This window comes from Protopterus annectens, chromosome 8.part0 (genome assembly GCF_019279795.1).
Source record: "Protopterus annectens isolate FY-2018-M chromosome 8.part0, PAN1.0, whole genome shotgun sequence".
Lineage (NCBI taxonomy): Eukaryota > Metazoa > Chordata > Ceratodontiformes > Protopteridae > Protopterus > Protopterus annectens.
The window spans coordinates 887,717,288-887,743,595 of record NC_056741.1 but is presented as its reverse complement, the minus strand read 5'-3'; the positions used below and the strand labels follow the sequence as shown (position 1 = coordinate 887,743,595).

The following is a 26,308-nucleotide window of genomic DNA, read 5'->3' as shown; positions in this document are numbered from 1 at the left end:
TACTTTTCCTGGCATAGCTGGCAATACCTCACATCATCACAAGTAGCCAATATGAACTGGGGGAGAAGAGGCATCCTTTTCACACTGCAATAGCAGCATTAAGAGCCTGACAAGCTCTATGGTGTGAGTGTTATACTGCTTGGTTGGGAGATTACATATGCATGAAAGCACGCATGCACCTCCTAAGGAAGACAGTAATTGTGGAGCTCACAAGGCAGATTCAGAGGTTAGAGCACATTTCCTTGCTGTCCTCATGGTCCATGACATAAGGTCAGGTTCAGTCTAAACTCTAGAGAATTTTTCCTGAGGTAGACAGCAAATATTGGAGGTGTGACTGGGAAGAAAGAGGTGCTTGGGAACATATTTTCTAGGAGTGCTGTGGGTTGGTGGACATTAAAGATTCCCTACGGGATGCACTGTCGGAGATGCTGGGTGGACAGCTTGGTGTGACAAGGGAGATGATTTTTCTGAGCTATGATACAGAATCGGAATTGCGTAGACACGGTAAGGCCTTGCTGTGTCTAATTATGGTGGCTGCCAAAAAAGCAATTGCTAGAAAATGGAAATCAAAATCTAAGCCAACTATATTAGAAGTAGTGATAAGAGCAAACTACATAGGAAAAATGTGAATTGTGGGAACAATACATGGAGGGGAGGAATGAGGTTTAAAAGAAGGCAGGACTTCAATGAGCTATGTAATTTTTGACTGAAAATTATTGGGTAGATTATAAGTGATGTATAATGTTTGTAACTGGGAGTATGTCAGTATGGTTTGTGATGTAAAATGCTTGCAATTAGGATTGTGTAAACGTGGTTTGTTTTCATTTATATAAATGTATGATTGCTTAGGCCTGTCATAAGTGATGGTTTAATAAAGATGTTTCTTGCTTAAAAAGGGGGTAGGGATTGCATACTTTTTGTAATGTTGCTTAGGTTATATGATATATATCAATACATGTGAAGTATAATGTTTGTTAATGTTAATTTAATACAGTTTGATTACTTTTGTATAAATGAACCAACAACACTTTGTGAAACCAGACCAGATACCAATAAACAGGATAGCGAAAAACACTCCAGTTTATTGAAACAAACCACAGAGTAAGTTAAGTGCTTTCGTCCACCACATTACAGGACTTTATCAAAACTGATTATCAAAACCAGAAAGTGCTTTTATACCTTGATTAATTAATAATTAAATAAAGATTATCAACGCCAGAAAGTGTGTTTATACCTTGATTAATTAATAATTAAATAAAGTATTCAATAATGCAATTAAAATTAAAAGTAAAATAAGCCGGTTAACTTAAAAGCAGTAATGTGCAGAATGGGGGATACAAAAACCAATCTTAAAAATACTGATTAATCTTCAGCAGTCTTATAAAACAGTTGCCCTATCCTGTAGTATTGGTACAAATGAAATATGATCATTTAGCCCTGGGGGATTGGCGGCATTCAAATGCAACTGCCATCTAAATTCACTTTTGTGAATATCATTTGAGCAGTCCCCTCCCCTTATGTCTTTCCTTGAGATTTCTAGAATCCCAAAAAGGAATCCTAACTTAACCTCACAAGAAAGTGTGTGTTTATATAGTGCCTAAAATGTTCATATATCCTTTTACGTAGGGACCTCTCAGTTTTCCCTACATAAAACATTTGGCAATCCTGACAAATGCTAATGTATACCAACCCACAGCTAGCACAGTTACTTTTTTTTCAAACAAATTGTCATTTGGGGGTCTCCCACCACTAGTTCCTTTCCTTTGAAAATGTAGAGGCAGTATTTACAAAAACACAACTGGTTTTACCTCCTTGACTGGGCTGTAGATGGGTGGGATGTTCAAACAGAAATTTTAAATTATGTCCCACCTTAGATGTAAATACAGGTTTCTCCCCAAGTTTGCTGTGTAAGTCTTGGTTACACTGTAGAATTAACCAATTGTGAGTCAAAATATATTTGACCTTACGGTCAAAAGTACCAAATTGTGTAACCATAATATGTTTAAATTTTTGTTGTTTGCTAGATCTTACAGTTTCATTCACCTTTGGGTTTTGACCTAAAACTGGGGTGAATTTATTGCCCCACCCTACAAGGATTTCTTCGGCCAAATTATAAACCATATTTGAAGGATATCCTCTAGCCAGAAACATAGAGGTCAAGTTACCTAGTTCTAATTTAAAGTCTGAAATTGTAGAACACATTCTGGCCCCACAAATCATCTGTCCTCTAACCAGGTTCCTTTTGGTGTAATATGGATGGTTGCTGTCATATGCCAAAAAACTGTTGGAATAGGTTGGTTTGCGGTAGACTCTGGAAGTAAATTGTTGTAAACCATAATTTTGGTAATAGTAACATCCAAGTAATTGATTTCATCAACATGGAAGTTGTTGGTGAACTTAAAGTATTCAGAAATATTGTTAATGTGTTCACAAAAACTATCTACCAGTGTTTTTTCACTTTTCCACAAGACAAAAATGTCATCCAGGTAACGCAAATAAAGAAACCATCCATCTACAAACACTGAATTGAAAATATGTTTCTTCTCCCATGCTGCCACAACTAAATTAGCATACATAGGGGCACAGCTTGACCCCATGGCAACACCTCTAAGTTGTCTAAAAATTCATTTTCAAAACTAAAATAGTTGTGTAATATGGTGTCCATGGCATCAATAATAAAATTGAAAAGGGGGCCTCTCAGTGTGGTGTGATCTAACAATGCTTCTGAAAATAGTTCCAAACCTATGTCATGAGGTATGGAACTAAAAAGATGGTAGAAAATCCTTTAGATCCTAAAAAATAATCTTGCTTGATTCTACCTAGAAAGTCCCAGGAATCTGTTTACACGTGATTAATAGGAATTAATGTATCTTTTAGTAGATGGTCAATAAAAACCTCTAGTGAGTAGGTAGAACTGTTGTGAGCTGCTATAATAAGGCGGTAGGGTGGGTGGAACACATTTTTGTGTACTTTCGGAATCCCAAATGTTGTAGGGATATAGGGGTAGTCGTTGTGTAGAAACTTAAAAATCTGTTTATTAATGACATTTTGAAATATATTATCCTCCAAAAACAACAATAATTTTCTGTGAGCAGTATCTATTCCATTTATGGATACTATTTCATAATGATTTGTATCATAAAGCAGATTTGCTATATCATTAATGTAATCTGACTTTTCCACCAAAACTACCTCACTCCCTTTATCAGGTCTCATGAGCCTATATTGGTCCGACTCCCGCAATTTTCTTAACACTAAGGCTTCCTCTTTTGTGAGGTTAAAGATTTTGTCCTTGTGGAACTAATAAGCCTGATAGATCTCTTTGGTACATAATCTTTCAAAATCAGCTAAAGTGGGATGAATAGGGGGGTTGAACAGACTCTTCCTCTTAAATCTGCTACCTGAAGAGACATTGTCCGTTTCCTGGTTAAAATGTAATTGAAAGTTCAACTTTTTAATATAAATTTTCAGTTCAGTGAGCACATTTACAATGTTCACTTTACTACCTGATACAAACTTAAACCCTTTTCTAAAAAGAGAAAAAATGTGATTCAGTAATAGCCAAGTCTGTATAGTTGTAAATATGAAATCCCTGTGAGCAAACCAGTTTCCCTTTAAAACATACAGCACTAGGTTGTGTACAAGGTAGTGTTCAATATCTGTCCCCCTTCCTGTTCTTCCAGAATTATCTTTGACCCTTGGGTCCTTGTCCCCTCGGTGTTGAGGTTGCCCTAAATAATTATTATTTTGGTTCCTGTTTCTGTTTAAAATTTGTTCTGATCTGTGTGGAAGTGGGATCTCTTGTTCAAAAACCTCATCTATCCCACCTTCATAATCTAAAACTTCAGTATCATAGTTATTAGACTCTAATTTAGGGTTATATTGACCTAACCTAATCTCTGTCTCATGTCTATCTTGATTGTAAAAAGGGAGATTTTCATAGTAACTTTTAGGAAGCGGATATGCTTCCTTGTGTTTTTAATCCAGTTCATCCCTTTTTAATTTCCCCTGTTTTCTAAAAATATTTTCTTTAACCTGCTGTTCAATTCTGTTAAAAATGTTGTCATATTTAACTTCATAGTTAATAAAACATGCGTCTTCCACAATGTTATGATTTAAAATATTAATTTAATCTAACAAAGTTCTGGTTTTGTTATTATTAATTTTAATAATAAAGTGCAAAAGTTCTGTGCCATGTCTGTCGAACGTGGCAAGTAGTTCATTAAGTTCTTCTTGCCCTGAAGTAATACCATTCGGAAATTTATACATACGAAGTCCTTTTGGTACTCTTTGGACTCGTATGCATTCTGATAAGTAAGCATTGTCAATCTGCAGGCTATGTACCTTGTTCATTTTAAGTTCAAAGGTAGGAGATAAGAATTAATGTCTATTGGTCGAGTAGGTCCTTCCTCATGGTTGAAATCAAGGTCCCTGCTGATCCATTGCTAAAAATGCATACTCCGGTTGGTACTGATGTTGTTTTTTGAACTCCCTTGTCCACAAGGAATACTGTTTACCAGCATTGAATTAGAAGAATTAGGACTAACTGAAACACCTTTTCTTGTTTGTCTTAATGCACCAGAAGTTGTCAACGTGTGAGATGACTCACTAACAGCAAAGTCTGTTGGGAGCAGTAGTTTCTCTAAGGTGGATTGCATCTGCTGATATTGTAGAGACATGAGCTTTAATAACTGGGTTAAGTTCCCTTCTTCATTTGTCAGTAAAAGTTCTGACGAATCATTTGAAGGTGAAGACAATGTGAAATTATTTACGTTGATCCTGCTGTTGTATCCATAATGAGTGGTGTACAATAACCACGTTATCAAGCCATAATGAAGGCAACGTTGGTTTCCAAATGTCCAAAACAGCACCAAAACCAGGTAAAAAGCGAAATCTAAGGAGAACTCCACACAAATTAATCAACAACTCCTCGTGAAACCAGACCAGATACCAATAAACAGTCAGGATAGCGAAAAACACTCCAGTTTATTGAAACAAACCACAGACTGAGTTAAGCGCTTTCGTCTGACACATTACAGGACTTTATCAAAACTGATTATCAATCCAAAAAGTGCATTTATACCTTGATTAATTAATAATTAAATAAAGTATTCAATAATGCAATTAAAATTAAAAGTAAAATAATCAGGTTAGCTTAAAAGCAGTAATGTAAAGAATGGGGGGTACAAAAAAACAATCTTAAAAATGCTGATTAATCTTCAGCAGTCTTATAAAACAGTTGCCCTATCTTTTAAATTCTTTAAAAAAAGTTTCACTTGTACCAATACTAAAAGATAAGGCAACTGTTTTATAAGACTTCTTCTTCTTCTTTCGGCTTTTTCCCAGTTAGGGGTCGCCACAGCGGATCACCTTGTCCGCACATTGAATGGCAGTGGAGCTTTTACGGTGTCGAGTTGCCAGCTCGGCGCCCAACCTTCCACAGAAGGCACACTCACACGCACACCTAGGGCCAATTTAGAGTGTCCAATCCACCTGCAGCATGTCTTTGGGATGTGGGAGGAAACCGGAACACCCGGAGGAAACCCACGTGACCACAGGGAGGACATGCAGACTCCGCACAGAAGGCACCCCGGCCAAGGATCGAACCGGAGAACCTCTTGCTGTGAGGCGGCAATGCTAACCACTGCACCACCGTGGCCGCCCAACTGTTTTATAAGACTGCTGAAGATTAATCAGTATTTTTAAGATTGTTTTTTGTACACCCCCCATTCTTTACATTACTGCATTTACGTTAACCTGCTTATTTTAATTTTAATTGCATTATTGAATAATTCATTTAATTATTAATTAATCAAGGTATAAAAGCACTTTCTGACGTTGATAATCAGTTTTGATAAAGTCCTGTAATGTGACGGACGAAAGCACTTAACTCAGTCTGTGGTTTGTTTCAATAAACTGGAGTGTTTTTCTCTATCCTGACTGTTTATTGGTATCTGGTCTGGTTTCATGAGGTGTTGTTGGTTCATTTGTGTGGAGTTCTCCTCGGATTTTCTTTTTACCTGGTTTTGGTGCACTTTTGTATAAATGTAAATTTGCCTATGTCACAAGTGATGATTCAATAAAAGTGTTTAAAAAAAGGATGGGTCTGGTAGGCTCTCTGAACATGGAAAGAAACGATGGCAGCTGATGATCAGCTGTGAGGAGAAAAAATATATACATAAAGCAAACATACACAATAGGCTAGGATATCAAACAATTTGACAAACGTCCTTTTTTAGCACTTTTACTAAATTATCACTTAAGACATAGGAAATCGTACATTAATAGAAGAGAAAAAATCCTTTTCAACATATTTTTCATTAACATTCATTGTACATCGCATATGTTTTCCCTGTTAATAACTATCATCAGTCCAGCATTCCATAAATTGCTTAATTCCTGCTTTCCCTTCAACCTCATTCTCCCTCCTGAACATTATTCTGTATATTAATCAACAGAACCATTTCGGAAGCATATATCCCCTCCATCTGGAAACTTTCCCACATAATTCCTCTCCATAAAGGGGGTAACTCCACTGATCTATCAAATTACCGGCCCATTGCCATCCTGTCACCTCTGGCTAAAATTATGGAAAAATATATCCACAAGCAACTCTTACATTACCTTAATCTGCACAATCTCCTAGCTCCCTCTCAGGATGGATTTAGACCCCACCGTAGTACTACCTCAGCTCTTCTATCCTTTTCTCAAACAATAAATCAAAATTGTAATAATAATACGCTCTCCTCTACCCTCTTTCTTGACCTATCCAAGGCATTTGATATGGTAAAACACCAGCTACTCCTTGGCACACTAAAAACTCTTGCCGTAGATAGCCTGGCAATACGTTGGTTTCAGTCCTATCTAAGTGGCAGACAACAAACTGTGCTATGGAAGGATAGCCTATCTTCCCTACTGCCAGTCACCCTTGGAGTTCCTCAAGGGTCTGTGCTAGGACCTCTCCTATTTTCTATCTTCATTAATGATCTTCATTCAGTCATCCCCAAAGCAACCTGCATTCAATCTGTTCTGCCACCTCCCCAATAGAACTGCAGACCTTATCCCAAAATATTTTCAATGAAGTAGAAAACTGGCTCATTGATTGGCATCTCCTATTAAATCCAAATAAAACAAAACTGTTACTCTTCACCCTCACCCGGAAAGTCACATTCCCATCATTTACCATAACATCTAAAAATGGCACCATAATTTCCCCAGAAGCTAATACAAAACTATTAGGTGTAATAGTTAACAATGACCTCAAGTTTGATGCTCACATCAACAAAACCATTAAAACAGTCAGAAGCTAGGATCTTTATATAGGATTAAGTAATTTCTAACCCCAACTGCCAGGACAGTGATTGCCTGAACACATTTACTATCAACCCTTCTTTATGCCTCCCCAATCTATACAAACCTGAGTAAATCTGACCTCAATAAACTCAATAGCTGCTACAATAACATAGCCAGATTTGCCACAGTTTCAGCATATAGAACACACCACTGTCTTAACCTACAATCCCTAGGCTGGCTAGAGTTACCCTCTCAAATCCAGTATAACCAATTAATAGTAGCCCACAAAGTCCTCTATCAGCCCGAAAGCACTCCCATACTCAAAAATATAATCACCCCTTACAGCAACCTAAAAACCCTCTGCTCTTCTGATAAAATGCTGGTACAAACTGTTAAATCCAAAAACCTAGCAGGTGAGTAATTATCTTTCAACTCTGTTGGTAAAATCTGGAACAGACTCCCTGCCGAACTTACAGCAGTTCATTCTATAATCCAATTTAAAACGTCTCTCAAAACATACCTAAAAACTCACTGGCTCTGCCCCTGTACAAACCCTGACTAACCATCTCACCATTCATTTTACTATCTGGCTACCTGTAGAAACAGTCTTATAAAGTCTGAAACATTAACTATCTCACTCAAATGTATTGTACTACTGAATGATATGTTACTTTACACAACCTTGTACCACTAAAACTGTTTATGTTCTAACAAGAAAATTAATATTGTAAAGTTTTTAAGTATGTATGTATTCCAATAATTCTGTAACTTGTATCTATATGTAACTGTATCTATCTACATGTGGCACTTTTCTCCCCAGGCCTCCGCTGAAAATGGACCTGTATCCAGTCGGACTATCCCGGTTAACAAATGTAAAATAAAATAAAATAAAAATAAAATGTATTGTTCCCACAATTTTCATTAATTTCTGTGTAATTTACTTCTTTCCTTTTCTAAATATCTCTCTTACGTTTCTTTTATCTTTTGTACAATATTCAGTACTTTAAATAGAGTTGGTTTAGACTTTTTTTAAACAAGAAACATCTTTATTAAATTATCATTTATGACATGGACAATCATGCATTTATATAAACAAAAACAAACCATATTGACATATCCCAGCTGCAAGCATTTTACTTCACAAACCATATTGACATAATCCTTGTTACAAACATCATACATCACTTGTAATCTACCCAGTCATTTTTAGTCAAACACTGCATAGCTCAGTCAAGTCCTCCCTTCTTTTAAACCTCATTCCTCCCCTGTATTTATTGTTCCCACAATTCCCATTTTTCCTATGTAATTTGCTATCCTTTTTTTAAAGATCCCAATTCCAGTTGTTTTATCTGTTACTGTATTCACTACTTCTAGTACAGCTGGTTTAGACTTTGATTTCCATTTTCTAGTAACTGTTTATTGGCAGCCACCATAATTAGACTCAGCAAGGCCTTACCATGTGTAGGCAATTCCAATTCTGTATCATAGCTCAGAAAAATAATTTCCCTACTTGCACCAATTTGCTCACCCAACATCCCCAACAGAGTAGTCTGCAGGTAATCTTTAAAGTCTAATAAACTAGAAAACAAGGAAAGCCACGTGAAAGTAAACAGGTGAAGGGTAAAGCAGTGTGCTACACATAAATGGAGGAGTTAAATCATAAAATCACAGCAAAGTTTATTTTAAAACATATATTGACATATAATGGGATTACTGCCAGTCATTGTCATGTTATATACCTTCTGTAACAGAACTGCTTATTTTATTTCTTGAATGCCCCTCATTTGTATGTCTAACAGTTTATTTTATGGTTTACTAAGGAGATCTGCAGCTGCAATCAAAAAGTTAGCTAAACTGTGGGCCTTTGTTGAATTTATCTTTTCTAGTCCAAGATGAATTGACAGTCCCCTCCCCCCACATTTTCCCTCAGGTGTCAAAACTGTCACTGCTCTGAGGGATCCTTGCAGTTTCATGTATAAGTGACAGCTGCTATTAGAAAGGAAGGATTTGAAAGTAATCCTGTTCCTCATTACTAGCAGTGGAAAGATTTTTATTTTCATTCATTCTTTCATTTATATTCCATTTCACCTTAAACCCATACCTACCTCTCAAATACTGTCCTTACTACATAAACTAAAACCTACAACCCCCTCTGCTGACCAATTACCAGCTGAATACCTCCAACTAGCTGCAAAAGCCTTAGCATACCCCATCTCTATACTTATTAATAGGACAATAAAAGAAAGTTCAATTCCATCAGTCTGGAAAATCTCTTATATTATCCCTCTTTTTAAAGGAGGTGACTCTACTGAGTATTCTAACTACCGCCCAATAGCACTACTATCTCCACTTGCAAAAATTATGGAGAAGTGTATCCACAAACAGTTACTAAATCACCTACTAGACCACAAACTCCTGGCTAATTGCCAACATGGGTTTCGACCATACCATAGTACTAGTACAGCCTTACTATCCTTCATTGACTCAATTAATAATGACCGTAACAATAATACTCCTTCTTCAGCATTCTTCGTAGACCTGTCCAAAGCCTTCGACATGGTAAATCACCAGCTTCTTCTCCATCGTTTAAAATCTTTCTCTCTAGATAACCTTGCCCTATGCTGGTTTACATCTTACCTAGACAACCGCAAACAAGCAGTTCTATGGGACAATCAACTCTCTGATCTTCTCCCCACCACTATAGGAGTCCCTCAGGGCTCTATTTTAGGTCCACTCTTGTTTTCCATTTTCATTAATGAACTTCATCTAGCTACTCCACAAACAACTTGTATTCAATATGCAGATTATACTACCATCATTTGTACAGCCTCAACACAGTCAGAACTTCACTCTCTCACACAAAAAACCTTCTCAACTATAGAACAATGGTTCTCTAATCATTGCCTTCTCCTTAACCCCAAGAAAACCAAACTCTTGCTTTTTTCACCCACCCACTTGTCGACCTCTATCCATTTTACACTAATATCTGATAATGGAACCATTATCTCTCCTGACCAAACAACAAAACTCTTGGGTATCACTATTGATAACCAATTAAAATTTGACAATCATATTAATCTTACAATAAAATCGACCAACAGAAAACTAGGCTCTCTATAGAATCAAATCTTTTCTTACTCCTGAAGCCAAAACTACCATAGCCAGAACTCACTTAATCTCAACTCTTTTATATGCTTCCTCCATATACACAAATCTCTCTAAACATAATCTTAGCAAACTTACTTCATCATATAATAATATTGCCAGATTTGCAACTGCCTCTCCATATAGAACTCATCATTGTTTAAATCTCAAAAAGCTTGGGTGGCTGGAACTACCACACCTCATACAATACTATCAACTCACTATTGCCCATAATGCCCTGCATCACCCTGAAAACACCCCAATACTCTCCTCCCTCATAACACCCTATAACAATCAGAGGCATCTACGCTCCACCAACAAAATACTAGTCCGAACATCCCGATCCAAAAACTTAGCAGGTGACTCCACATTTTCCAACTCAGTTGGCAAAATATGGAATAAGTTACCACAGGAACTCACATCCCTAACATCACTCTCCCAATTTCAAACTAAACTAAAATCCTTCCTAAATATCCACTGGCTATGCTCTTGTCATAACCCAGGTTAGCTCTCTTTTTTTTACATCATTATACGACTCCTTAACATCCATTCTTTTTCTTCTCTTCTGCTTACTCTAACTAATTATTAAATATTCCTTATCCTTTCTCTCTCTTTACCATCCTAGGTTTTTTCATTTTACTCAAAATTTAATTCAACCTGTTTCAAAGGTATTGCATATGTTTTTTTTTTCCCTCTATTTCTGTATATTGATGTATATCTTGAAATTGTTTAGTAGTTTGTAGTGGAGCTTTTCTCCCCGGGCCTCCACTGAAAATGGACATATATCCAGTTGGACTAGCCCGGTAAACAAATGTAAAATAAATAAATAAATAAATATAGATAGTTAGATTACTTCAGATTTCCCTTTCCTAATGTTTTAATGAAAGGGCACATAACACATGTAAGCTAAAGTAAATTCAGCAGCATATCATGGTTGCCATCCATTGTTACATTTCCTTTGTTGACTAGAAAGTACTTATGCATTCCACTTATGTAAGGACTAACTCAAAGTCAGTGGAAGATGTCTATTCCTAAGGTTCTGTGCACCAGATATGCCTCCTTCTCTGGAAGGATGTTACAAGAAAACAGCATTGGAGACTTTAGAATATGCAATTTTAGTGACATTGAAGTTACAGAGGCTTGGTCCGATCTTTTTGAAAAGGGCCTTACTTTTGTTCCTGCCAGGAAAGCCAAGATTGATGAAGTATTATTACAACTTAAAATGTACACCAGAAAATTTAATTTTATTTTTTTATTTGGAGGAAATGTTGCTAATTTGATTTCCTATGAAGGCTATAAGAGACCAAGTACTTTTAATCAACCTGTGCACCCTGTTGGTAGTATTTTTGAAAGGATGTGTGAGTTTGAGATTAGGAAATTATTAAAACTCCCAATAACCATCATTTCAATTTAAATGACAAGGAATGGGATTTATTAAAAACAATTTCTTTAAATAAAAGGATTATCCCATGATATTGTGTAGTCGATCTGGCTTTAGGCACACCAAAAGTTTAACTCTTAGAAATTTAATGGAGGCAGTTTTGGAAAATAATTTCATTACTTTTCAAAACCAACTTTTTAGACAAAAAACAGGAAAGCCATGGGTGCAGCGTGCACCCCTGTTTGGTGATGGCATATTGGGAGACTACTATGTTTTTTTACATTGGAATATAGAAATTGCTGGGTCTTTATATAGACATTTCCTTGATGACATCATTATGTTTTGGGTGGAGACTAGTGATAAATTAGATCTTTTTTTTTTCAATTTATAAATGTTTCCACCCAATTTTTAAAGTTCACAATGGAAGCAAATTCAGAAAATGTCAACTTTTTAGATGTCTCCATTAAGAAAAATAAATTGCCCCAAAGGTTTGAGTCTACACTTTATGGGGAACTTACCTACTCTAATTCCCTTTTACATTTTAAAAGTTGGCACCCTAACCACCAAAAGAGGGCTTTGGTTAAGGGCCAATGTGTGAGATTAGCCCGAATGGTTAGTGAGGATGCTTGCTTCAAGGATGAGTGCAGTAAACATAGGGTGATGCTTGAACAGGGGGATATCCTGTGGAGTTTTTCACTGTGATTTTTTTTGGAAGTTGAGAGAAAAAGAACTGAGGGGTTATATATTCCTTTATTAGGACCACACAATAATCAAATAAACAACGTGATGGATAGTTTGGACAAAGGAACTAATTACAAGAAAGCCTTGGTATTGCCATACAGTTTGCATTTTAATGGCATACGTAATGTTATATTTAAAAATTGGCATCTGTTTGGGATAGAGCAGGAGTATTATGAGAAAATGGTGAGAAACCAGCTACTGTGTATCTAAAGGATGTCAGTTTTAAAATCATGATGGAAAGACCATTAAGGCTTACAACAGTTGGTGCAAAGATTAAATGCAGCCACTGTTCTCAGTGCAGACATATACTTGAAGCTCCCGATGTATATCTAGAAGGATTTGGAATCACTAAATTGTATTGCAAATATTATTGTGACAGTAGGGGGGGTATTTGTATGGCACAATGCCAGCAGTGCCAATGTTTTTACATAGGAAAAACTTCAAGAGCCTTTAAAATAGAATCTACTAACACCAGTATGACATTGCAAGGAAAGATGAACACAGTGCTTTATATAAACATACTAAAAGTTTTCTGAGACATTTTTTTTAAGTTCATTACAATAGATGATGTTATTATGGGACCAAGGGGAGGATCGTCAGCATTGTATCTAGAGTACAAAGAACTAAGATGGCAGTTAAAATGTAATGTAGCCAATATTTTTGGACTGAATGAAATGATTTCTATTAACTGTTATTTAAAGTTGAAAGCTATGCTTGCAATCTAGAACTTTATTCTTTTAAAAGCTTTTCTTTTAGTAAACTGCTGGTAGAAAAAGAAAATATTTTCTGTATTGAGTTTTAGGTAACTTGTTTTGATTTATTGGGTAATGTTTCATAATTGACATTTGATTGTTTTACTTGATGTTTGTCATGTGGTTACATTTTTGTATTTAAGCTGTGGAATTTTTTGAGTTGTTATTCTGAGGAAGTCCAGTTTACTGTGGACGAAAGCGCTTAATGGTACAATAAAACTGTGGTACAGTTCACAGAGGTTACTTTCCTTTGCTTTTATTAGTTTTATTGTTTTTGTGTTTATTATAAAATGTAAAGTGGTATAAACAAATATTTAAAGTTTAAAGCTTAGCATTTCAATACAGTGATGGTGCTTATGGCTATGATTAATTCTGTTATTTTACTGTCCATGCATTTCTTACATGAGACAGAAGATGGAGCAGCCAGGTTTGTGGGCTCCGGCATCACATAAGGCACCAAGCCTAGTTACATATCACAGGTTTCTTGGAACACTTCAAGGCAGCCTTCATCAGAACACCTATTGATGGAACTGCATTTCTTGTGTAGAAAGTTAAAGATAAGCTGCTGCAGTATGAGCAGGAGGGCCAGATGTTCACAGCTGCTGGAGTCATGTTTTCAGACCCTAAAATTATTTCAAAGAATCCAGATGTGACCTAAGAACATTTAGTTTCAGAAGTCCCAGCAACATCAGTACCAGCAGAGGTTCCATAGCGGTTAACAGGGTAGATGGAACATCTCCACTAATCAGCACAAAAGACCCAGAAGTGGATTGCACCAGGAGCCAGGCAATTTGAAGATCCAAATGCCCAAAATACTATGTAACCAAAAGCAACCACAGCTTGAATGAACAACCAACTTTATTGATCACAATTAATCCACGTTGAGCACTTTCTTCCCTCAAATTACAAGGGACAAACTACTATATAAGGCTGGGTTTGTTTTCTGTAATTGTTCTGATGAAGTCCCTTGTTATTTGAGGGAAGAACGTGCTCAACATGGATTAATTGTGGTCAATAAAGTTGGTTGTTTGTTCAAGCTGTGGTTGCTTTTGGCCAGACAGTATGAACCCTGAATAGTTGTCTAGCTGTCCTACTCTGGAAGTTAGCAGGAAGATGACGTTCCCTGTATCTGCTGCTGGTCATTACTCAAATACAGTTGGATCAGGGAAATTATGTCCAGGGGGTATTCAGTACCATTTTTAAACTGCCCATGCAACTGCCCCCCATCCACCTTTTGTGCCACTCAGTCAGAGGAGGGTGGCTCAGTAGAAGGCAAAAAACATGCATTTAAAAATAGCCATCCAGGAAGCCCAACCAGATCAGAGGATACAGATTTTACTCATGATTCTTTTTGGTGCCTAGAAAGACTCAGGACCTCAGACCACTTCTAGATGTTATTTGTCTGAATCAATATTTGAAGAAAGATGATCACAGTGCAATCCATCCTGCTATGCTTGCAAGCAGGAGGTTGGATGTACTGTTTGGATCTCCAGGATATGTATCTACATATCAAGATAATCAGACAATCCAGGAGATTCTTCCACTTTCAAGTGGGAGCCAGTCAGTACCAGTTCAGCACCCTGGCATTTGGTCTCACTAAAGCCCCTGGGGTATGTTCACCAAGTGCATGCTTTAGTTGCCTTCCACATGTGACTTCTAATGATAAAAAAAATGTTCCTGTCTGGAATAGATAAACTAATTTTTCAAGGCAGTACTTACTCAAGCTGTACCTGTTTTTGTGGATCACAGTTACTCTTTCAAAATTCCAAACTAGAACCATCACAGTCTTTGATGTTCATTGCTGCCAGTTGAACACAGGACAAGGGTAGGGCATATCAGTCTGAGACAAGATATCCACAATAGTTCAAGCTGTATTAGAATTTTCCCTCTGCCCAAGACCAGCTGCAGCATAATTTCTCAAGGTTCTAGGACTTATGATGGCCACCATGCATACAGTACAATATGTCATATTACACATGAGAATTCTTCAGTGAACACTAAAGGTTCTGGATTGTCAAGCAAAGCAACCCATACCAAAACCTATTTGAAGCACCTGTCCTGGTGGACAAATCCAAAAAAACTTCAATTAAGGAAGACCTTTTGCTAAGCCTATTCCAGCAGCTACTGTAATCATGGATGTGTCATTGCTTGGGTGGGAGTGGGTGGGAGAAGTGTACTCTCTGGACAGGATGGTCCAAGGAAGGGACATAGACCACATATGAGGCCAAATTGCATATTAGTTTTTGGAGCTGAGAGTGGTATTCCTTGCATTACAGGGCTTTCAAGAGATTTTCCTCAAGGTGCAGATTCCAGCCCCTAAGACAAAGTGGTTGTGGAGTGGCAAATCAACAAGCAGGATTGAACTAGATCTTTCTCCTCTTTTGCTGAGAATCCATACAGGTTTGGGAATTAGCCACATCCCCACATTGCTTTCTAATCACAACACATATCCCAGGAGAATCAGTGTGCTTATGGACAGATTGAGCGGACAAATTCTACTCCTCCATGAATGGCCTCTCAACAATTCAGTAACCCTAAAGGTATTTCAAAGGAGGGAAAAAAGCCTTGTTGCAATCTCTTTGTTTCATCATCCAACACCAAACACAACAATATATTTTTTTCCATCATCTCCCAAAAGATGCAATGTTAAGTTGTCAATCTCGCCTTCATTCTTGCTTGATGGGTTCGGAGCCGATCCCTCGGCTCCGACTCGGCACTTGCTTTAGCTCGAGAACTCCTTTTACCAGCTCGAGGCAGCCCCATATCCCATGATGCAAGGCAGGAAGTACCCAGATCTCGTTTGCCGCTTCGCTTGGGAGGTCTTCTCTTTACCAGCTCCTGGTAAGTTGTTCACATTTGTGATATTTAAGCACCTTTTTTAGTTAAAACTAATTTTTGATAGTTTAATTTTAAAATTAACCTTTTTCTGACAGAAATCCCTGTCTCTTTTAATTTTTAGTCAGTCAATTTTCCTATCCCATCCCCCCTGTTAGGGTGTGTGTGTTGGTGTTTTTTACTAAATACCTCTTGGTATTAATTTAATTTATTTTGACTGGTGTGTGTGTCTGTTGTGTTTAGGCACCATGTCTAAGGAGAAGGTTTCAGGTTTTAAGAAGTGTGACTCGTGCTGTCAGAAGATGTCTCTGACAGACGGTCACACTTCTTGCCTGTACTGTTTGGGCCCTCTTCACCTGCAGGACTCCTGTGCTATTTGTCACTCCTTCAGCCAGAGAGTCCTGCAGGAGAGACAATAAGTTGATTCTCAGGGGTCTTCTTGCCGGAGGGCTCACCGCTAAGTCGGCCCCACAAAATCAACCAAAACTGCCAAAGCCCAGGCTTCTGTTCCTAAGCCTGCGGCCTCGGCTCCGACTCGTATAGAGTCGAGATCGGCTCCGGCTGGAGCCGATTCTGATCCACAAAGCTTTCGGCCGATGGCTATCGGTGCCGAATCTGCTTTGACCACTGTGGTGTCGGCTCCGATCGGCTCCGACACACACTTGGTACGGGCATCGGTATCGGCTCCGACACCCATGTGGCACAGGCATCGGTGTCGGCACCGATCGGCTCCGACACCGTTACCTTAGTAGCTGTATCGGCTCCGGCTGGAGCCGATACATCGAGACGTTCTGCCGGCTCCGAGAAATCGGTGCCGACAGGATCAGTAGTATCGGCTCCGATGGCCCATTCCAGGAAGAGGTCGAGGTCTCCTTCCTTGGAGCCGATACTTTCGGCTCCGGCTTCGCCTCTTCTATCGGAGCGGAGCCATCGGAGCCGATCTTCAAGGTCATCCAGGTTGTCAGATCATGACCTAGAGAGAGTGGTCAGTAGATTGCTCAAGTCACAGGTACTGGCCCAAATGCTACACAGTCCGTCTCAGCAGACGACTGTTGGTCCACACCCCGTTACTGTTCCTCCTTCGACTCTACCCCAGAGTTTGGAGTTGGAGTCTTCGGCATGGTTACTGCTACGGCTGGAGGACAGATACCTCCTTCTGTCCCTTCAGCCCCTACTCTTATCTCCTCTTCCTTAGAGGGATTCGTGGTCGGGCTTCCATGGTCTCCTCCGAGGGGGTGAGTGGCAGCGGAGCCTTGTCCGAGCCCGCTCTTCCCCGTGGAGCCTCGGCCTTGGTGAGCTCGGCCCGACATCTGCCTCTGAGACTTCCTTTTCGGTGGCCCCTGGAGTTCCTAGCTCTTCGGAGCGGGTTCTCTCGGACCTGCCTGGGAGGGGAGCATTCGAGGTGATGAAGAGTGTACTGGCCACTGGTATCAGTCAGCAGTCTCTTCCCGTAGCTCCTCCCTCTATTGTACCTGTTGACATCTCTGCCACTTCTCTTGCTACAGGACCCAGAGATCCTCCGCCTCAGGTTTCCCCATTGGGAATTTGCCCCTCTTCCGAGGATTCTCCTGATGTTTCGGGAGATCCTCCTGGGAAGAGGACTTGTAAGAGGAAGCATGTAGACTGCGGTGAGTCTGACACTTCGGATACTGACTTTGATGAGTCAGAGGGATCCCCTAGATCCCTTTCTGAGGATGTCTCTTTCTCAGACATCCTAGAACTTCTGAAACAGAGGGAAAACTGGCCCACCAACAATCCCTCTGAGGATGAGTCAGTATACCTAGAGGCGTTTGGATCTCGGCCCTCCACCTCCTGGGTGTCTCCGCCTTTCGACCCCCTTATGCAGGTTATTGCACGAAAGGCGTGGACAGCTCCTGACTCTGTAGAGCCAGTCCCTAGGAGGCCTTCTAAATTTATCACTGCCCCTAGTGACAAACAATTCCTTACCAAAGGTGTCCCTGCTGATGCCATGGTGGTGGCTGCGCCACCAAAAAGGAACTTGCAGATCCTTCCGTGACCGTCCATCCTCCTAATAAGGACTCTAGGACCATGGATAGGTACGGCAAGCGGATGTTTTCCTCAGCGACCTTTGCTATGCGTTCGCTGAATTATCTTTGTCACTTCACCAGACTCCAGAGAGATATCCTGAAGGAGCTGGGAGAAGTAGTTCAGGATCCTACAGCTGCAGGGGCCCAAGAAAAGATTGCTTCGCAGCTAGGAACCTTAAATTCCATTGCTAACTCCTCCATGCGGCTAATATCTTATGCTGCGGATGGAGCGAGTAGAGCCGCAGGCACAGGTGTGGCTCTTAGACGCCAAGCCTGGATGCGGCTATGTGATTTTGCGGATCCCTTTAAGGCGTCCTTCACAAATTCTCCCTTTGATGGGTCAGCTTTGTTTGGCCCTCAGGTGAAGGAGACCTTGACCAGGTGTGAGCAGGACGGCAAGACTCTTTCTGCTGTTGGAGTCCGTTTTTCCACCCCTTCTAGGCCTTATCCCAAAGGACAGAAGGGTGGGAAGATGTGGTTCCGTAAATCCCAAGAAGTCACGCCGGATTCACGTGGTCAGTTTACCCCTAGAGGCAGAGGGGGTAACAACAACAGACGCCGCTCTAGAGGCAGAGGGGGTCCGAAGAACCAGGGCAACAGGGAGTCTCTTCCTGAGAAGCCCTTTCAGCATCCCTGAGGTGTTGCCCGGCTGTCCCTCCTTGGAGGCAGTCGGGGGAAGATTATCACTGTACCCAGAAGCCTGGCATTCCCTCACTCAAGACAGATGGGTACAGTCGATCATATCCAAGGGTTACATAATTCCTTTCGAGGAAAGTCCCTTCCCTCAAGTTCCCTTCCAGATGTACCACCCGGTCTAAGGGACATTGCAGAGTTAGAAATCGCAAAACTACTGCAAAAAAGAGCCATTCAGCCAGTTACTATAGACCATTCAGAGCCCGGAATCTACTCAAGGTTCTTTTTGGTCCCCAAAAAGACGGGAGACTGGAGACCAATATTGGATCTCAGCAGACTCAACAAGTCTGTCAGGAAGACAAGATTCCGAATGGTCACTCTTCAGTCAATTCTGCCCTTCTTACAGAAGGACAACTGGATGTGCTCAATAGATCTTCAGGATGCGTACTATCACATCAAAATTCACAGACGCCCCAGGAGATTTCTCCGCTTTCGGCTGGGGTCCAGTCATTTCCAGTTCAGAGCCCTGCCCTTTGGTCTCACTACAGCCCCCAGAGTGTTCACCAAATGCATGGCAGTGGTCACGGCTCACCTGAGACGCCAAGGATTCCAGGTGTTTCCGTATCTCGACGACTGGCTCCTGTCAGCCACCACCAGGCATCAGCTTATACAAGCCAGGGATTACACAATAGACCTTTGTTCTCATTTGGGCATCTCAGTCAACTTCGAAAAGTCATCCTTATCGCCCTGCCAGTCTATTACCTTCATAGGCGCAAACTTAAACACTGTTCGGATGTCAGCTACCCTTACAGAACAAAGAGTTTCAGACATTCAGACTCATGTCAGGATCATTCTGGCCAGCAAGAAGGTACAGGCCAGAATGGTTCTAAAGGTATTAGGTCTCATGTCTGCGGCCATTACTCTTCTTCCCTGGCTCGATTCTACATGCCTCCTTCAGTGGATGCTGTTCACACAGTGGTCATACCAGCAACTCCCAATGCGTCACCAGATTCTGGTGACACAAACATGCAAAGAACATCTTGCTTGGTGGATCACATCGTCTCAGGTTCACCAAGGCAGGTGCTTTGTACCTCCGTCCCCGATAGCCACTGTCACCACGGATGCCTCCATGATCGGGTGGGGGGGTCATTATCAGGGCAGGATGGTTCATGGGACATGGCAACCGTTCGAGTACCATCTGCACATAAATGTCCTGGAGATGAGAGCAGTGCTTTTAACGTTGCAAGCCCTCAACGACTTTCTTCCCGTAGGGACAATTGCAGTCCACACAGACAACATGTCTGTAGTTTGGTATATCAACAAACAGGGCGGAACCAAGTCCTACCCCTTGTGTCGAGAAGCGCTCAGACTATGGCAATGGGCGATCTCCTCTCATCGGTTTCTGGTAGCAACGCATATCCCTGGGAAAACCAACATTATAGCGGACAGATTGAGCAGAGCTATTCTCATGCCTCACGAGTGGTCTCTCAAACAATCTATAGCGGAAGAGATTTTTCTGGAATGGGGTCGTCCATGTTGCGATCTTTTTGCTACTCCCCAAAACAGCAAATGTCCAGACTTCTTCAGCCTCTTCCCTCTATCAGGCCATCCCCCCAGAGATGCTCTGACCCAGGTTTGGCCCCAGGGACTTCTTTATGCCTTCCCTCCATTTCCTCTGATCCCTCAGGTGATCCAGAAAGCTACCGTTTTGAGAGTCAAATTGATTCTCATTGCCCCTTACTGGCCTCGACAAGTTTGGTTCCCGTTCCTCCATCGTCACCTTTTGGTGCAGCCGTGGCATCTGGACCCAGTGCCAGATCTACTGATTCACCAATCCGGTCAGCTGCACCGGTCAATCCCTTCTCTCAACCTCACAGCATGGTTGCTCCACTTCCTTCCTTAGCCAGGCTTCCTTTGATCTCTAACCCAGTTAGAGATATCATAGTTGCTTCACTAAAATCCTCTACCAGGAGGATTTATACAAGCAAATGGAGACGTTTCTCTTATTAGGCTAAGGCCCAAAATATTGATCCTTTTACTGCCCCTGTCCAGGCAGTTCTGGACTTCTTAGCAGAGATTTTTCATGCAGGCTCCTCTTCCTCAACAGTCAGAGTTCAGTTGGCTGCTATTTCTAATTTTCATGTCGGGATAGCAGATCATAATATTATGTCCCATAGGCTCTGCAGGGCCTTCTTGAAAGGAATTTTCCTACTAAAGCCTCCAATCAGGAATCCTCCTCCTCAGTGGGATCTAAATTTAGTGCTGACATCCTTGATTCTTCCCCCCTTCGAGCCAGCTGTTTCTTGTTCCCTGAAATATCTTTCTTGGAAAACTTTATTCCTAGTGGCTATTACATCTGCCAGGAGGGTGTCTGAACTTCATGCTCTTTCGGTTCGACCCCCCTATTTGATTTTTCACAAAGACAGAGTATCTTTGAGAACTAATCCATCATTTTTACCTAAGGTCGCTTCAAAAAATAATCTGAATCAATCCATTGATCTCCCCGTATTTTTTCCTAACTATTCAGATAGAGCTGAACAAAAGCTACATTATCTTGACGTCCACCGTCAGCTCAGATATTATTTGGACAGAACAAAAAAATTTAGAAAATCTGATCAACTTTTTGTCTCCTATGCGGATAATAAAAAAGGCCTACCTGTTTCTAAAGTGACTTTGTCCAGATGGCTTTCTTCGGTCATCACTGAAATTTATACGATCAGGGGAAAACAGCTGTGCTCAAAACCTAAAGCACATTCAACTAGGAGTTTAGCTACTTCTACAGCTTTTCAAGCTAGACTACCTTTGGACACTATTTGTGCAGCGGCCACTTGGGCCACTCCTCACACTTTTGTTTCCCATTACAAATTGGACTTGGCCTCCAGGGACAGAGCCAGTTTTGGCTCTACAGTCCTCAAGAGTTTGTTCCATTGAGCCACCCAGGATAGAGGTGCTAGGGACGCGGTCCCATCAAGCAAGAATGAAGGCGAGATTGACAACTTAACATTAAGAAGTTATGTACCTACCATAACGTTCCATGTTAGTTGTCTTCTCGCCTTCTTTCTTGCGACCCTCCCTCCTTCCCCCTGGCCTGGACAGACCTTGTATAAGAAACTGTTATGCTAAAGACCATTCAGACCTGGTCCTTTTTCCATCTGTAAGTTTCTTCTTCCTTTGGGAAGTATGTTATGCTTGGTGTTATTGCCCTTTTGTCAACAAACGAGATCTGGGTACTTCCTGCCTTGCATCATGGGATATGGGGCTGCCTCGAGCTGGTAAAAGGAGTTCTCGAGCTAAAGCAAGTGCCGAGTCGGAGCCGAGGGATCGGCTCCGAACCCATCAAGCAAGAAAGAAGGCGAGAGAAGACAACTAACATGGAACGTTATGGTAGGTACATAACTTCTTATTCACCCATAATTGGACCCTTGTACTTTTTTATGCCCCCCGCTGTACCTCATTCTGAGATTTCTACAGAAAGCCAAGATATGCAAAGCCAAACTGATTCTCAGAGCCCCATTCTGGCCATGCCAGATTTGTCTTTCCCTGCTTTGTCCTCATCTAAGAAGAAAACCCTCTTCTCCTCCCACAGCACCCTCAGCTACTTTCTCACCCATCTGGTCAGCCTCATCCAGGTATCCTATGTCTACATTTAACTACTTGGTTTCTCCACTTTCAGAGATGACCTGGACCCTACACTTCCACCCCAAGTTATGTAGTTACTTACTTACAGCTTCCCAGGAGTCTTCAGCAAGAAAAAAATAAAAAAACAAATGTTTAAGTTCTCTGTGTTGGTAAGTAAACAATGCATAAATCCTTTTTAAGCTCCAATACCTAAAATTCTGACCTTTCTGGCAGAATATGTTCGTTAGAGTCCAGCTACCCTTCCATCAATGTTCATTTGCTTGCAATTTCTTATTATCATCAAGGTTTTGCATTATTGTTCTAAGCATCTCATGAGCTTTGTAGGGCAATCCTAAAGGGAGTTTTCTGTTGTGGGCCACTATTAACCTGAGGTAATCTCTCCATGGATAAAAACTTATTCTTTGCCTGACTAAACCTATCAGATTAGCTGAAATTAAATTCCTGTACTGGAAAACCCTTTTGTGCTGTCCATTACCTCTACTAGATGAGTCTCATGAGTAGTAAGCCCTATTGTCCAAATTCTCATGCATTGTATTTCACAGAGACAGGTATCATTTTGGTCAAATCCCTCCTTTATGCCCAATGTTGCAACACAGTCTAATCTCAATCACTCTATTCACCTACCAGACTTCTTTCCAAACTATATCAGTAAGTGTGAATATAGACTGCACTGCTTGAATTTGCTCAGGCAGCTCAGATTTTATTCTCAAAGAACTAACGAATTCACAAAAGATGAGCAGTTATTTGTTCATTTTCAAAGTTATCATTATCCAAATTGCTATCTGACTGCATCAGTTTCTGTTATTCATCTAGCAACAAGCCCCTACCTTCCAACCAAAGAGTACACTCTGTCAGGGTTGAAGCTACCTCAGCGGCATTCCTTATAAACCTGCCTATGGATGAAATTTTTGTATCAGTTATGAATGCTAGGTTACTATGTAACACCTGTTGTGTCTGACAAGTGAACTGTAACTGAAGTTGAAATGTTTTGTTTGTTCTTGTTTTTTATGTGGAGCTTTTCTCCCTGGGGCTCTACTGAAAATGGACATATATCCAGTTAGACTAGCCCGGTCAACAAATGTAAAATAAAATGAAATAAAAATAAAATAAAAACAGTTATGTGAACATCCTTACACACATTTGCCAGACATAGCCGTTTTAATGTTTTATCCATGTCTAGAGCCTTCCTCAGGGTATTGATCCTCAAAGGACTACTGTTCTAGTCTCACCAAGATGTACTGAGTATTCTGTCCATCTGTTCTGGTATACAGACAGGGCCAACATAAATATGTAAGTTATGTACTTACCAGAATGGGTAGATTTACCTGGTCTCTATCCATACATTGGAAGCAAACATTCCACCTGTCCACTTTCAAATTATCCTATCTGGAGAGACTAGTAGGATCAGTAGATGCTTGCAGTGTGCTGCTGAGTGCTAAACTGTCAGCTATCCTTAGGGATTATTTTTCTCATATCAAGAATACTTTTTTGCAAAGATGATTGCTTTACTCAATCTAGAGAGCTAGCTGAGGGCAGTGCATTATAGGAGAGGAGAGGAACTCCGACCAACCTAAATACGCAACTTATATACTTACCAGAATGGTAGATTTAGTTGCTCTCTATCCATACATTGGAAGCAAACCTTCAACCTATCCCCTTTCAAATCATCTTATCTAGAGAGACTAGTAGGAGCACTAGAGGCCTGCAGTTGGCTGCTGAGTGCTAAATTTTCAGGTATCTTGAGGGATTATTTTTCTATTATCATAAATACTTTTATGCAAAGATTATTACTTTACTCGATCTAGAGATCTAGCTGAGAGCAGTGCATTATGGGAGAGGAGAGGGCTCCAGCTAGTAAAAATTCTTATTGTTGCCATGCAGAAAGGCTCTTAGGTGACCACTCCATCCACTCCTGTGTATGGACAGAGACCAACTAAATCTGTCATTCTGGTAAATACATAATATTTTTTGTCAGCTCAGCAGTGGGGAATGTTTTTTTGCCTTATATATTTTCTATGATTTGTTTCTGTATCATTATCCTTACTTCTTGCTTCAGATTGATGAACTGTTGCTGTTCTAACCATGCATAAAGAAGAGTGCCATGCATCTGTAATGAAGACAATAATACACTTGTGTCAGAAATTCACCATAACAATAGATACCTGCCACTGCACAAGTCCCATCTCACCTTCACCATATGCCTTTTTTTTCTGTATAGATAAGCATTATTTAGAGAATACGCTAGAAGCTAGAATAATTCTCTAGTTAACCATTGTTCCTCTAAGTGTGATTCTTTGTAATGTAATATAGTTTCCCAGATTCTGAATCACTTTAGTCTCAGGGTAAAACACCATGCTGAATTGCAATCATTCTGTGAATGCTTGTAAACGTTTCACAGCATTGTCATCATCAATAAATTGGTTTAGAATCCAGGGTGGCCATTCGCATGTATTTACCTTTAAATTTTCTTTTTTCATTCTTCTTTAAGTTTGTATTTTAGTTTGAGAACATTATTTTTGTGTGACAGAAAACACATATCACTGTTTAGTTGTTCATTTTGTTGGAGTGTATATCGTGCTTCTTTGTTGTGTGGTGAGCTAGTGACCCTTTTCAGGTTGAATGGCTTACTCATAGTTTTCTTAATAACTTCTAATAATATTTTTCTTTGCCCTTCTCAGAAAATGCAGGTTGGGCAACCTTGCAGATTGAGTTTTACAGTTGTAACAATAAGTCTAAATAAAATTGAGCATCTGGCCACATATCTATATGTGAAGCCTTATCTCTTTCAGTTTAAATCTTATGCTTAAATTAAATATCTCTTTCCATCTAAATCTTCTGCTCATATTAAAATGTATATATCTATGCAGTGGCTTTCTCTATCAGATAGACTGTTTAATAATAGATACTTGCATGAAGCCCCATAGGTGCTAGCATTTAGGATTCCTGGATTTTACCCATGCAGCCTGGTTCTACACCCAGTATGGGAGTGGGCCACTCTTATCTCAGTAATTTAACAGGCAGCATGCCTGCCCTTGGTGCTGGAGGCTGTGGGTTCTATTTTCACACGGGCTAGTTAGATTAATTTTCCATAAACAAAAGCTGGTACAGAGGGTTAAAATGGGAGCTGCAATTTGTGTGGTACATGGTTTGATTTCCTCATTCTTCATTTGCCTACTGCTTGACCTTGAGCAAATCATTTAACCAGACTGTACTTGAGGGCAACTGGGAATTTGCGGTATATGCTTCAGTGGTCCCCCAGACTGCAAGCCTAGTAACTACCTATGAATCACTATAGACTTGTCTGGCATTGGGCACAGTGGATTAAGTTGGTGAGCTGTAGTTCCTGTGGTGCAGGGTTTGATTCCATCTGCCCTTATTCGCTTTCTGTAGGATCTTAAGAAAGTCACTTAACTGGACAGTTCTTGGGGCAAATGGAAATTTGGGCTAGGGTCCTGAATACTGCAAGCCTAGGAACTGTCTCTAATGTTAGAAATGATGCTGCATACTGTTTCCAGATAACTTTAATGCCATGTAAGTGTTACCATAGCTGTAGCAGTGATGCCTTGCCATGCAACGGTCTTTACGCTTTTGGGACATGTTGTTATTCTTTGCTAGTTTTTTTTTGTTACTTTATTAATATCAGTATGTACATATGTATGTGTGTGTATTTATGGGTTTGTTTGGTGGTGCAGCAGTTACTGCTGTCACCTCACAGCAAGAGGTTCTCCGGTTTGATTTTTCTGTGCAGAGTCTGCATGTCCTCCCTGCGGTCATGTAGGTTTCCTCCGGGTGCTCTAGTTTTCTCCCATATTCCAAAGACATGCTGTAGGTGGATTGGACAC

General features: G+C 40.3%; 1 protein-coding gene across 6 annotated transcripts in view; it reads left to right on the top strand.

Annotated features, from left to right (window-relative positions):
* Positions 1–26,308, top strand: part of LOC122809137 (plasma membrane calcium-transporting ATPase 3) — a 4,021,470-nt gene that overhangs the window by 2,505,943 nt on the left and 1,489,219 nt on the right. The window lies entirely within an intron of this gene.